The sequence below is a fragment of the Micromys minutus genome, assembly GCF_963924665.1.
Source record: "Micromys minutus genome assembly, chromosome: X".
Classification (NCBI taxonomy): Eukaryota; Metazoa; Chordata; class Mammalia; order Rodentia; family Muridae; genus Micromys; species Micromys minutus.
In genome coordinates, this window is record NC_137970.1 from 17,013,908 (window position 1) to 17,026,486 (window position 12,579).

The window sequence follows — 12,579 nt, forward strand, 5'->3', positions numbered from 1 at the left end:
TTAGGTGTTTCAGTTGATATGTATGCATTAAGAATTTTTGTGGGTTGTTACTTTAATAAATAAGAAGTATTTCTAATTATGTTTATTTTGGGGCAAGTGTTGACCATGGTGTACATGTGGAGGTTAGAGGACAATTTGTGGGATTCTCTTCTCTCCTTCCATGGTGTGGGTCATAGGGTTCAAACTCAGGTTTTCATGCAGTAACAGTGCCTTTGCATTTTGAATGAAAATGTCAATGATTTCCCCAGTCCAGAAAGTGACTTTCTTTATCTCCTTTGAGTAAAATTGATTTAAAGTCTATTTTGCTGAATATTAGTAGAACTATACTTACTTGCTTGTGAAGTCCATCTTTCTGAAATGTTCTTTTTATACTATTATTCTAAGGTTGAGTTTTTCTTTGACAGTAATGTGACAACAAATAGATGAATCTTCTTTATATAAAATCAGATAGTCTGCATCTTTTGTTTTGGAGATTTTAATGGAAAATATGTATTGATTTTTCTCCCAGTTTACTTGTTTAAAATTCAATTCCTTTTTTCATACAATATATTTTGAATGTGTTTCCCTGCCACTGAGCTCTTCCCAGATCCTTCCCACCTCCTAACCTACCCAACTTTATGTTCTTTCTCCTCTCAAAAATAAAACAAATAAATGAGCACACACACACACACACACACACACACACACACACAGAAAAGGAGGGCACACAATTAGTCTTGTTTTAGCCAACTATTTCTGGTTTTTGCTACTTTGTTATTTCTGTCTTGTAGAACTTCTGAGAAGTCTCCTATAGTCTGATAGGTTTGTTTTATATTTGACTTTGTGTTTCTGTCAGAACTAAATATTCTTTTGTTCTGTGTATGTGGTATCTTCACTGTAAAATATCATATAACATATAACATAATGAGAAGATTCTCTTCTGATCTTATCTATTTGATATTATAAATGTTCTCTGTTTCTGGAGGGTCATCTCTTTCTCTAAATAAGAGAAAATGTTTACAAATATTTATGGGTTTATTAAATACATTCTATATGTGTTTAGCCTATACTTTTTCTTCTGTTCCCATATCTTATAAATTTGATCTTTGAATTGTCTCATCAATTTCACATATTCTGTTCACATTTTCTTATAGCGTTATCACCCTCTCTGTTTTATATATATATATATATATATATATATATATATATATATATATATATATATATATATATATATATATATATATAATTTGTCTCCAAGCTGTGATGTCCTTTCATCTGATATATCCTATTGTGGAAGCTTGCCACTAAGTTTCATGTTTGATTTATAGAGCATTTCATTTTTAAAAATTCAATTTTAATTTTTTAGTATATCTATCTCTTTTTGAAATTCCTCATTCATAGCCTGTATTGACTTCTTTACTTGCTATATTTCTTTGTTACTATCCCTTTTGAGTTTATTCAGGAGTTTGTGTTTTCTTTGACTTTCTCGAACACCTTTACAGTCATCTTTTTGAAGTGTTTGTGATGTCAGGTAATCTCTTCTCACTTGGCTCCATTATTGTGCAACTGGTCACTTTTAAGATATCAGTTTGTGTAGATTTTTCATTTCTTGATTTTCTACATTGAGCCTTATGCATCTGGGATTAGATCTGTGGTTAGACTTTTGTCCAACACCCATATTATTTTAATTCAGTTATTTGTAAAGTTCAAGTGGGTCTGCATGTTTTTTACACTGCACTGATCTGAGCATGTGACTCGGAGGCTCCAAACATTTAGTCCATCGGTGTACTGAGATGTCTGTCTCTAGCCATAAGTAAGCAATACACTGCCATGAACTAGACCCAAGCTTTTAGGCACTTGTGATTAATTTTCTTCTTATAGAAAGCTCCCAACTATCAGCCAGATTTTGACCATGTAGAACACTGTATTTTTGTGAATCAAAAAAATCCAAGGGAAAGCCTCTCTATGTAGAAGTGTTCTGAATGCCTATTTTAAGAGTATGGTCCCATGACACTTGTCCTGGTTACTAGAGTGAACAATGCACTGTGGGATTTTTGCCTTTCTATCCTTTTGTTTAGTCCTCCAACACAGTAATGGACTTTAAAAAAAACAATGAGGTTTGTGATCAACTCTGTAAATCTATCATCTGGCCCAACATAGAAACATATAAGACCATTTAGGAAAGATCTTGTCCCAGGGCTGAGTGGCAGTTAGAACAAATCAGACAATGGTTAGGCTGTGGTATCATCAGAGAAATTTAGGAAGAGGTGGTAGTTGTCAAAATTAGTGTGTATAGCATCACTTTTCCATAGTTCTACCCTTGGAAGTCTAAAACAAGTAGATTGTAATTTTGAGGATATCCTAGGCTTCGTAGTGAGAACTTGTTTTAATGCCAACAACAGAAGTGAAGTCATTGTGCCCTTAAATAGTAATTAATCTGGGGGTTATGAAAAAATTGTTCTTAAGTATGATTACCTGACATTAACTAGGCTCCTGTTTGTATTCCATTTATAATTCTTCAAACACAAACATATTTCAAGAATTTTCTTATCAAATCGATTACATCTCTGAACATCCTTTAAGATCGAGGTCTAAAAATAAATAGATGGCACTTGTAACAACCCTAAAAGGAAAATAAATATTCTGAACACAGACACGTGTTTGCCTCTCCCACTGCTATTGCACTATTGAGACAATGGACTTCACAGAATTATAATTTCCACAAGAATCCTAAGCTACAGGAAGGGGACAGCTGGAGCGCTGTTGTCTGACAGAAAGAACTTGTCTCCCAGGAAGTGATGTTACACAGTTCTGATGACTAATGGGTCCACCTTGCAGGACAGATTCAGGTCAAAACAATGATGAGTGGGACCATACTTTGTCCAACACTGGTTAATTATGCACATTTCTTGTACCCCCTGGGTTGTATTTAAAACGTAGGATAAGTAAGTCAAGCTTGCTTACAAGTAAGTAAGCAGTAAGGCACGCTTACTTACAAGTCAATAAGCAGCACTCCTCTGTGGTCTCTGTTTCAGTACCTGCCTCCAGGTTCCTGACTTGCTTGAGTTCGTGCTTTAGGTTTTCTCGATGATGGACTCTGATCAGGATGTGCAAGTCAAATCATGCCTCTCCTTCTCAAGTTGCTTTTGGTCATGGTGTTGTATCACAGCCATAGAAAACAAACTAGGACATTTTAGCTAGTGCATGGAGGTTGGCATCCCAGCCTAGCTTACTGCAACTTCCTTTCATGTACCTTCTTTACAAATTGCTGCCAACAGCACAAAGGCAACCAAGGCCCAGACCATGAGAGTCCACCAAGAAGAATTCTCTAAATCCTAAAGTTCACACATGCACACACGCGCACACACACACAGAGAGAGAGAGAGAGAGACAGAGACAGAGAGAGACAGAGAGAGACAGAGAGAGACAGACAGACAGAGAGAGAGAGAGAGACAGAGAGAGAGATCAGATAAAAATCTAAAAACCCCTTTTCTTTTACTAATTCAGCAATATGTAAAGGATCAGGGGAAGTATAACAGGACTTGGAGGAGATAGAAATTATCTGGCAATTTAACAAATGGGACTCATTAGCCAAGCATCTGCCTCCTTCCTGGCTTCCCCAAAGATGTGATTAGGCACTTAGTTCCTTAAACTACTTTCCCCCTATTTTAAAAGAAAGCTGGGGAATGCAAATTGGTAGAGAATAATAGACTTATTTACAATTAGACCAACTTGAGTAGAGACTTTCCTATAGCACTGTTACAATTTTATAGAAAAGGAGAAAACAAAAATCACGAAAGATGCACATGCATATGCTAATTTAACTGCGGGATAAGCTGGTAGAACTGTGGCTGGTTTCTCCTCTTGGTGACTCTAGCCTTTCCCTTTGCTCAGGGTGGGATGCCTGGAAATGGTTAATTCTCTGGGGCACAGTGCTTAAATGATTTGAGAGTCCAAGAAAGAAGCAAATGGCATCCATCAACACCTCATATCCTACTGGAGCTCCCAGCTTCCGTTGTGGGGGGGGCAGGGGGGAGTCTCTATTACCACCCCACCCCCACCCCCAGTTCTGCCACAGTTTTTGTCCCTTCTGTCTCTACCCCATACTGACCTGTTTTCCGTCTTCTCTTCTTGAAAGCATGCTGCATTTCACAGCCTTTGTCTTTGAAGTTGGTTCCTGCCCTCTGCAGTTGCAGCCAAGCTGTCTGTCTCCATGCAGGGCCTAGTCCTCCAAGATGGAATCTTTCCTATTCTGTTCTATTTTCTAGAGCTTTCATTCTTTACTAGTGACATTTCTTTGACTTTCTGATAACATCTACCTCAGATAGTGCCTACGCTCCTGCTGTTTCTGGCTTATTTCCTGGAAATTCTGCCAGTCAGAGTGTGAGTATTAGTTACCGTTGTCTTTAAAATCTCAGATCATTCATTTGGAAGTTTTCAATGTTATGATCTCTCTCCTGAATTTCCCACTTATATCACAAGCAGTATTTATTATTTTCGATGTTATAAGAGTGAGTACATATCAATTATACAGATGCTTCACTGTGACTTTTTATGCATGCCATCAACATGCCTTGCTAAGTCTTCATTTACTTTCTCTTGTCTGCCCTTTTCAATCCTTTCCCATTTTCCTTTCCCTTTCTGTAATCATTCCTATGTATTTTAAGACCCAGTTGAAATGTCTTATTGCATTGATTTATTTGTGTATGCACCCAGATATGCTGCAACCGCAGTATGTGGAAGTCAGAGAATAACTTATATTAATTACTCAGCTCTCTACCTCCATCACATGGGTTTGGGGTTCACACTTAGATCTTTGGGCTTGGTGGCAAGTGCCTTACCCATGAAGCCATCTCACTGGCCTCTATAGACAAAGTTGTGTTAATTTGTTTCCTCATGAAATAGAAAAATTGTGAGTGTTTTTCTTTTATGTGTGTGTGTTTTTCTGTGTATGTCTTGCTTTGTTCAAATGAAGATGTCTACTTATATTCATTTACCTACAAAGTACATAACTTAGTGCTTCTGTGTAACTGAATATGGCTGTGATGCTTAATCTTAACCATCAAACGGACTGTACTAAAAAAAACACTCAAGATATTAGTGCGGGTCCAGAGAGATGGCTCAGTGGTTAAGAGCTCTTCCAGACTACTCTTTCAGGGGCCCTGAGTTGAGAATAAGCCTATTAAATAATCCATCCGGATCATCTGAGTCTCTGCTGTGGTCTCGTGCCTTGGGCAGTTTGGTCAAGGAGTCTGAAACAAGTTTCCTCTGGCACTGTGGACTGGTCCTGACTCTCAGGACAGAAAAGGTCAACAGAATAGTCCCAGTAGAACAACAGACAGAAATCTGGGTTTCAAAGTTACATATGGTGGCCAGAGGGTCCCTGGAAAAGAGCAGGCTGGAATTTCTTGAGTTCTGAGAGAAGGAGCCTTAGATTCCTGATCTTTCCAAGATTTTTATCATGAATGGGTGTTGAATTTTATCAAATTCTTTCTCAGCATCTAGTGAGATGATTGTGTGGTTTTTTACTTTTAGTTTGTTTATATAGTGGATTACGCTGATAGATTTCTGTATATTGAACCATCCTGGTATCCCTGGGATGAAGCCTACTTGATCATGGTGAATGATCTTTTGGATGTGTTCTTGGATTTGGTTTGCAAGAATTTTATTGAGTATATTGGCATCAATATTTATGAGGAAATTTGGTCTGAAGTTCTCTTTCTTTGTAAGGGCTTTGTTTCGTTTAGGTATGAGAGTAATTATGGCTTTGAAGAATGAATTGGGTAGTGTCCCTTCTGTTTCTATTTTGTGTAATAGTTTGAAGAATCTTGGTATTAGGCCTTCTTTGAAGGTCTGATAGAATTCTGCACTGAACCCATCTACTCCTAGGCTTTGTGTATGTGGGGTGGGGGGAGAGACTTTTAATGACTGCTTCTATTTCTTTAGCAGTTATGAGACTGTTTAACTGGTTTATCTGATTGTGATTTAACTTTGGTACCTGGTATCTGTCTAGAAAATTGTTTCCTCCAGATATTCCAGCTTTGATGAGTATAGGCTTTTATAGTAGGAGCTGAATTTCCTTAGTTTCCATTGTTATGTCTCACTTAAGAAGGAGTTAGGCCAGGAGTCTCTGGTTCCTGGCCAGCAGATGCAAAGCTTGTACAACCCAAATGGGAGGTTGTGGCCAGGAAGGACACTACAGGTAACTTGACTGGGTCCACACCATTTGTGTTGGCTAGAGAGTTTGTAGTTAGAGGTTTTGAATAAGTGATACAGTCACATAAATTTGTGTCTATACATGTATGAATAGATGTTTGTATATACAAGTGGCAATGCATATTCAAATAAATAAATACACAAGCATAAAAAGTATCCTTATCTTTTTATTCAATTCAAAGGGTATACATAGTATTCCCTTATGTAAATTAAAGCAACTTTAGTTTTCTGAAAGCTTCCTAACTGTGAATTTGTTATAAAAATGACTACCTTATAGAGTCTTTATGGTTATCAGAAATCAAATGTAAAAAAAAAAAAAGAAATCAAATGTATGAAAAACATTCACTGTTAGTAGAAACTTAACACATTTTAGAGTTTGCGAGGTTTTGTGTTTGTTTTTGTTTTCTTTTCTTTTTAGTATTTTGTTTCCTTTTCCATTTTTTCTTTTCTCTTCTTTTCTTTCATTTTTGGTAGATTTCAGTTGAATAAAACTAGGTAAGAAAGGGTTTGTTAAGAAAAGAGAAAGTAGAGAATTAAACAACTATAACAATGGGATGTGTATTCCCTGAAAGTGTAATTTCTGAACATCTCAAATGTCATCAATTTCCAGTAAAAAGGGACTATTCTATTAGAGCAATGGGGTTTGATAACTTATATATTTAACATCTCAAGTCATAAACATTCGAAAGTTCAAATTGAACTTGGGATCTTAAATGAGAATTGAAAAAAGATTCACTGGAAATACAAATTTGTGAAACAAAACAAAACTAATCTAAAAAGACAAAGGGATGGTTATGGTGCAGCTTGGACCATGATAGAAAAATAAGCAAAGGACGGGAGAGATGGCTTAATAGTCCAGAACACTGTGTGTACTTCCCAAGGTCCTAGGTTCAATTCCCACCAACTACATGGTAGCTCATAACCATCTGTACTAGAATCTGAAGCCCTCTTCTGGCATGCAGGTGTACATGCAGATAGGGCACTAATATACATAAAATAAATAAACCTTTAAAAAAATAAACAGAAAGATGTGTTAAAATGGCTCAGTGGTTAAGAGCACTGACTGCTCTTCCAGAGGTCCCGAGTTCAATTCCCAGCAACCACATGGTGGCTCACAACCATCTGTAATGAGATCTGATGCCCTCTTCTGGTGTGTCTGAGGACAGCAACCGTATGCTCATATACATAAAATAAATAATTAAATCTTAAAAAAAAACACTCCAGATGCCAGATAATTGAACTCTACAACTGTTCTGCCCAATAACTACACAACTACACACTATAGCACATGACTACGGAGCACATGAAATTATATGTATATATTTAATAATAAGAAAAATAAGTTTTTTAAAAAAGAAAAGGAAAAGATAAAGAACTATCTCACAATGCTTACATCTGGAAATTGTGATTAAAAATATCTTTGGTGATTCAATAATTCTGAAACCAGGAATGTCGCTGTGCGATAGTTACAGATGGGCTTGCTTTTCAGTGTTACCATGTTCACAACTATGATAATTTCATTCCAAGTTACAGGAGGATGACAGATGGGCTGTGTTGGAACTGAAAAGTTAAAGGAAGAGTGTAGACAGAGTAATGATAGAGACATACAAATGAATTTATCATGAAATGAACTAGAGATTGCAAATGTTCAATGGTCAATAATGATCAATAAACTATCATGTGTAAGATAATACTAAAAGGTGTTTTATTCATTGAAAGTTTTCTGCAAGGGCTGGAGAGATGGCTCAGAGGTTAGGAGCACTGACTGCTTTTCCAGAGGTCCTGAGTTCAAATCCCAGCAACCACATCTCTAATGAGATCAGATGCCCTCTTCTGGGCTACAGGCCTATATACAGTCAGAACACTGTATACATAATAAATCTAAAAAAAAAAAGAAAAACAAAAAAGAAAGTTTTCTGCATATAATATGATAATGCCATTTTTGTAATGTTTTGATTTTGTGCAGTATTGTAGGTTTTGTATGCATGTGGCACTGAAAATTGAGTCCACAGTCTTTGGGATGCTAAGCAAGTGCTAGACCACTGAGCTACATTCCCAGCACCAATTTGAATTGATTTTCATTTCAGACTTTTGTCTCTACATTTAGAAGGCATGTTGGTTTACAGTTTTAGGTGTGTCTTTATTTTTGGTGTCAGAATAACACTTGCCCCATACAATAAATTAGAGTGTTTTCTTTCTTTCTTTCTTTCTTTCTTTCTTTCTTTTTTCCTTTGGTAATGTTTGGGAAGTATGGGAGGTAGAAATCCATAGTAAAATGAACTATCTTAGATCTGGGGGCTTTTAAAATGAATGGTTCTGCCTTTTTCTTGTTATATATCTGTTAAGGTTTTCCATTTCCATTCTTTCTTAAGTTAGATTTGGTAGCTTGTGTTTTTTGAGGCATATATCTACTCATCTAGGTCATTTCTGGTATGTAGTTGTTTAGAAAACCCTCCTGTAATCACCATTATCAATTAAGCTCAGCAGTAGTATCCCTCCTTTCTATTCTTATTTAAATGATTGCTTTTCAACAAAGTGGGAAAAGATCTTTACCAACCCCACATCAGATAGAGGCCTAATATCCAAGGTATACAAAGAACTCAAAAAACTAGACACCAGAGAATCAAACAACCCTATTAAAAATGTGGTACAGAGCTAAACAAAAGTTCTCAATTGAGGAATATAGAATGGCTGAGAAACATCTAAGGAAGTACTCAACATCCTTATCCATCAGGGAAATGCAAATCAAAACAACCCTGAGATTCCACCTCACACCAGTCAGATTGGCCAAGATCCAAAACTCAGATGACAGCAGATGCTGGCAAGGATGTGGAGAAAGAGGAACACTTCTCCACTGTTGGTGAGGTTGTAAACTGATACAACCACTCTGGAAATCAGTCTGGCGATTCCTCAGAAAATTGGACATAGTACTACCTGAAGATTCAGTTATTCCACTTCTGGGTATATACCCCAGAGACACGCCAATATACAACAAAGACACATGCACCACAATGTTCATAGCAGCTCTATTTATAATAGCCAGAAGCTGGAAAGAACCCAGATGTCCTTCAGAAGGTGAATGGATACAAAAATTGTGGTACATTTACACAATGGTATACTACTCAGCCACCAGAAACAATGACTTTACCAAATTTTTAAGAAAATGGATGCATCTAGAGAATATCATCCTGAGTGTGGTAACCCAGTCACAAAAGAACAGACATAATATGCAGTCACTGATAATTAAATACTAACCCCAGAAAGCTCTGAACACCCCAGAAACAACTCACAGACTATATGAAGTTCAAGAAAAACAAAGGCCAAAAAAAGAAAGAAAAATCATTATGCTTAATCTTTGCACACCAAGAAATCTTTGACAATTTCCAGGTTACATCTTGTTTTACATGTACTTTATGCTCATTGTAACTAGTTAGATTTTAATGCATACTATCAAACCTTTAAAACAATCAAGTACTGAGAAAAATGTATTCATATACTTTTATGCAAAAATGCTTTTAAAATCTGTACGTTTATCTTTGGTTTCTAAAATAAAGTTGTTCAATTAAAAAAATTTAAAAAAAAAAACAAAGTACAAGCAAGCTACAATTCCAGACCTCCATTAAAGTGGACGAAATGCTCTGTTTTGACTAAAGGACTCAAGCATTGTCTTTGTAAAGTTTTATGAGTACTCCAAATAGCCAGCTTTCTCATCATCTTCTAAATAAACAAAGTCTTAAATTCCACAGGCCAGAGTAAGATAAAAAAATTTAAGTTTTAAATTGAATACACATATTGACCTGATTAGATGTGACACATGGTGACTATCAGTGAGGACCTCAGAAAGGCCTTACTGAAGGCTAGCCATCCAGGTCATATACATTTGTTTAAGGTGAAATAATGCTTTATAAAATAAACACCATCAAAAAATTACAAAATCAATACTAAAAAGTAAGACATAACAACAGAAACTGAGGAAATTCAAGAAATCATTAGATACTACTATAAAAGCCTATACTCAACAAAACTGGAAAATCTGGAGGAAATAAACATTTTTCTAGACAGATAACAGATACCAAAGACAAATCAGGATCAGATAAACTATCTAAACAGTCCCATAATCCCTAAAGATATAGAGGCAGTCATCAAAAGTCTTCCAGCCCCCCCCCCCAAAAAAAAAGCCCAGGACCAGATGGATTTAGCGAAGAATTCTATCAGACCTTCATAGAATACCTAAAACAAGTACTCTCCAAACTATTCCAAAAAACAGAAGCAGAAGGAACACTACACAATTCCTTCTATGAAGGCACAATTATACTTATACCTAAACCACTCAAAGACCCAAAACATATAAAACTTTAGACTAATTTTTCTTATGAATATCAATGCAAAATTACTAAATAAAATTCTTGCAAAAAGAATGTAAGAACACATCAAAATGATTATCTATCACAATAAAGTAGGCTTCATCCTAGGGATGAAGGAATGGTTCAATATATGGAAATCCATCAACATCATCATATATAAATAAACTCAAAGAAAATAAATCTTATTAGATGCTGGGAAAGCATTTGAAAAATTCAACACCCCTTCATGTTAAAAGTCTTGGGAGAGATCAGATACTTTCGAGAGCAGAGAGAGGGCCACCTGACCACCATCAGGACCCAGGACCTACCTTCAGATGGCTGAGCTGCCTAAACAGCCCCAAGAGTGCACTCCTACATGAGCCCATGGGGAGCCTGCCACATATCCCACCCTATTCAGGGAGGGAATGCCTAAATCTCTTGGAGGGCAGATAGTGTGGTGAACTCTGGGATCAGTTCCTTTCCAGCCCAGAGAGAGGGCCAGGTGACTGTCATCAGGACTCAAGATGGCTAAGATTCCAGAACAGCCTCACAAGCAATCTTCCACCTAAGCACATGGAGACAGAACAGAGGCACTGCCAACAGAACTCACTGCCTGCCCACAAAGAGCCAAACACCAAAAGAAATATCTTTCTTGAGCCCACAGGCCCTCAGACACAAAGGAGAGACAAGCTCCAGTCAGAGACAACAAGATTACCTATAATTACAGATGACAAGAGGGAAGTGAAAGAACATAAGCAATGGAAAACAAGACAACCTGGCAACATTAGAACCCAGCTCTCCCACCACGTCAAGTACATGATTTCCCAACACACCAAAAACAATAAAATAAAATAATACTTAGACTTAAATCATACTCCATGCTGATGATGAAGATCTTCTAGAAGTGCATGAATAACTCCCTTAAACAATTACAAAAGATACAAGTAAACAAATTGTAGCCCTTAAATAGGAAACACAAAAATCACTCAAAAAAAAAAAAAAAAAAAACTACAGGAAAACACAAACAGGTGAAGGAATTGAAAATGGAAATAGAAACAATAAAGAAATTACAAGAAGACACCCTGGAGATAGAAAACATAAGAAAGAAATCAGGAGTCATAGATACAAGCATCAGGAACAGACTACAAGAGATGGAAGAGAGGATCTCAGGGGCAGAAGACAACATAGAAAATATTGACAAAACAGTCAGAGAAAATGCAAAGACCAAAAATCTCCTAACCTAAAACATCCAGGATATCCAGGACACAATGAGAAGACCAAACCTAAATATGTAGAAGAGGGTGAAGACTCCCAACTAAAAGGCACAGTAAATATCTTCAACAAAATCATAGAAGAAAACTTCCCTACCATTAAGAACAAGATGACCATGAATATACAAGAAGCCTACAGAACTCCAAATGGATTGTACCAAAAAAGAAACTTATTCCAACCCATATTAGTCAAAACAAAGAAATAACCCTAAAAGCAGTAAGGGAAAAAGGACAAGGAACATAAAAAGGCAGACCAATCAGAATTACACCAGACTTCTCAACAGAGACGATGAAAGCTAGAAGATTCTGAACAGACTTCATACAGACCCTAAGAGAACACAAATGCCAGCCCAGGTTACTATATACAACAAACTCTTAATTACCATAGATAGAGAAACCAAGGTATTCCAGGACAAAACCAAATTTACACAATATCTGTCCACAAAATCCAGCCCTACAAAAGATAATAGATGGAAAAATTCAACACAAGGAAGAAAACTACACCCAAGAAAAAAAAGAAAAATGATCATGCAATAAAACCAAAAGAAGATAAGCACACAAACATAATTCTACCTCTAACAACAAAAATCAGAAAACAACAATCACTATTCCTTAATATCTCTTAACATCGTTGGACTCAATTCCCCCAATAAACAGACATAGACTATCAGACTGAATACTTAACAGGATCCAGCATTTTGCTGCATACAGAAAACTCATTGCAAAGACAAAAACAAACAGTACCTCAGAGTAAAAGGTTGTGAAAA